The 3,113-nt window shown below is 45.1% G+C and overlaps 1 non-coding gene across 1 annotated transcript; it reads right to left on the bottom strand.

Annotated features, from left to right (window-relative positions):
• Positions 1-2,594: 2,594 nt before the first annotated feature.
• On the bottom strand, positions 2,595-2,667 carry TRNAT-AGU (transfer RNA threonine (anticodon AGU)). Its single transcript has one exon. It is a non-coding gene; the product is annotated as a tRNA-Thr (tRNA).
• Between the last annotated feature and the right edge of the window lie 446 nt (positions 2,668-3,113).

Raw genomic sequence — 3,113 nt, 5'->3', positions numbered from 1 at the left:
GTTTCAAGAAGACCTGGACAAGCTGCAGGAATGGTCGAACAAATGGCTGTTAGAGTTTAACCCAAGCAAATATAATATAATGAAGATAGGAGTGGGAAGCAGGAGACCAGATACAAGGTATCACTTGGGAGATGAAATACTTCAGGAGTCAGAGAGAGAGAAAGACCTCGGGATTGATATCACGCCAGACCTGTCCCCTGAAGCTCATATCAAGAGGATAACATCAGCAGCATATGCCAGGTTGGCTAACATAAGAACGGCCTTTAGAAACTTGTGTAAGGAATCTTTTAGAACATTATATACCACATATGTCAGACCAATCCTGGAGTATGCGGCTCCAGCATGGAGTCCATATCTAGTCAAGCATAAGACTAAACTGGAAAAGGTTCAAAGGTTTGCCACCAGACTAGTACCCGAGCTGAGAGGCATGAGCTACGAGGAGAGACTACGGGAATTATACCTCACTTCGTTGGAAGACAGAAGGGTTAGGGGGGACATAATCACCACATACAAGATTCTCAAGGGAATTGATAGGGTAGATAAAGACAGTCTATTTAACACAAGGGGCACACGCACTAGGGGACACAGGTGGAAACTGAGTGCCCAAATGAGCCACAGAGATATTAGAAAGAACTTCTTTAGCGTCAGAGTGGTTGACAAATGGAATGCATTAGGAAGTGATGTGGTGGAGGCTGACTCCATACACAGTTTCAAGTGTAGATATGATAGAGCCCAATAGGCTCAGGAATCTGTACACCTGTTGATTGCCGTTTTAGAGGCGGGACCAAAGAGCCAGAGCTCAACCCCTTAAACACAACTAGGTTAGTACACACAACATGCACACACACGCACACGCACTCACTCACCAAGCGTGTTATTCCTATCAGTCCTGGTTTCCCCTCGAAACGGTGTAAGGCAGAAATTGAGAAGGTATTCTGAGAGGGTCGTTCTTAAGACAGGAAGACTTGGGGGAGAGAGACATCCGCAGTGCAACCTCCCCATACCACCCCTCCATCCACACACCCCACTCCACCCGCTCAATCTCTCCCCCCACCCCATCTCAAACCACCCCCCTCCATCTTCTCCTGTCTGGCACCCTACCAACACACCGCTAATTCTCTTTCTGTGTCCGGCCGGTCCCTTCCCCCGTCCTGTTTACCCCATCCCCCCGAAACTCAACCACTCCACACACACACACACACACGTTATAACACACACGCTCTCGGACGTAGGTTCGAATCCTCGTCACGGCCCTTGTGGATTTGTTCATTTGATGCATCACGCCATTGTGATTTCTGTGTGTAAGAGAGCATTGTTTGTGTCTGCAGACTTAACACTTCTATTGTGTTCTTTAAGTCTGTCATTAAGTGTACGGCCAGTTTCACCAAAGTATTGGAGAGGACAAGATGAAAAGGAAATAGGGTAGACACCAGCAGCATTAGAAGCAGGAGGAGCAGTTTGGACTAGATTACTACGAAGTGAGTTAGTTTGTCGAAAGGCGAGCTTTATGTCAAGAGGACGAAAGGTATTGGTAATGGTTTTGAGTTCAGATATGAAGGGAAAGCAGAGCACAGTGCTACTAGTGTTGGTTTAGGATGAAAGAAATTTCGTTTACCTTGAGAATAGGCACAGTTGATAAAATGCAAAGGGTAACCAAGGATAGAGAATGATTTGTAGATAAAGCCAGTATCAGAATCAAGAAACTGAGGGTCGCTGATGCGTAGAGCGCGGAGGGAGAGAGAGACGAAGACACTTTCCTTTTTTATTAATCATGTCTCTTTTTGATAGTCTTGTATCTTTCAGAGACGTGATGTTAATTTTATGTAGCTTTCCCTCCTAACTCATACGTCTCAGTTCTGAAACAAGTCTGATGTCATACATCTGAACTTTCTCTAATTTCGCCATGTGCTTGACGAGATATGGACTCCACGATGGAGCTGCATACTCCCGGACTGGTCTGACATATGTGGGATACAAGATTATGAATGATTCATTGCATCAATTTCTAAAGGGAATTCTTATGTTGGCCATCTTAAGAACTGCCTATAGAAATGTTTGTAAGGAATTATTCAGAGCCTCGTATATCGCATCAGTTATATGTCAGGTAAACAATGAAGTATGCGCTGGGTATGTGTATTTACTATTTGTGTCTGCAGAATACAAGCAAACTCTATTCATAATTTTAAAATTAGGTATGATAGGGAAATGGGACCGGAGTCATTGCTGTAAACAACCGATGGCTGGAAAGGCGGGATCCAAGAGTCAATGCTCGATCCTGCAAGCACAAATAGGTAAGTACAAATAGGTGACTACACACACACACACACATACATTCATAAATATATATATCCTCAGGTAGCAGCCCGTAGCAGATGCCTTACTCCCAGGTACCTATTTACTGCTAGGTGAACAGACGCATCATGATGAAAGAAACTCTACCCATTTGCTACTGCCTCGGCCAGGAATCTAACCCGGGATATTAGGACTATAATGACCAAGCGCTGTCCACTCAGCCACGAGGCCCCTAAAGATGAATATCTCTTAGACCGTCAAAAGAAGAAGCGACACATTCTAGTTAATAATGTTAACAACTTTGCCTTCAGGGAGACTCGAACTCCCGACCTCTGGTTTACTAGACCAGCGCTCTGCCCACTGAGCTATGGAGGCTCTCCGAGGTTGTCTGTGTGTGTACTCACCAAGTTGTACTCACCTAGTTGTGCTTGCGGGGGTTGAGCACTGGCTCTTTGGTCCCGCCTCTAAACCGTCAATCAACAGGTGTACAGGTTCCTGAGCCTATTGGGCTCTATCATATCTACACTTGAAACTGTGTATGGAGTCAGCCTCCACCACATCACTTCCTAATGCATTCCATTTGTCAACCACTCTGACACTAAAAAAGTTCTTTCTAATATCTCTGTGGCTCATTTGGGCATTCAGTTTCCACCTGTGTCCCCTAGTGCGTGTGCCCCTTGTGTTAAATAGCCTATCTTTATCAACCCTGTCGATTCCCTTGAGAATCTTGAATGTGGTGATCATGTCCTCCCTAACTCTTCTGTCTTCCAACGAAGTGAGGTTCAATTCCCGTAGTCTCTCCTCGTAGCTCATACCTCTCA

This window comes from Procambarus clarkii, unplaced genomic scaffold (assembly GCF_040958095.1).
Source record: "Procambarus clarkii isolate CNS0578487 unplaced genomic scaffold, FALCON_Pclarkii_2.0 HiC_scaffold_129, whole genome shotgun sequence".
In the NCBI taxonomy this organism is placed as follows: domain Eukaryota; kingdom Metazoa; phylum Arthropoda; class Malacostraca; order Decapoda; family Cambaridae; genus Procambarus; species Procambarus clarkii.
This window is presented reverse-complemented; position numbering and strand designations above follow the sequence as displayed.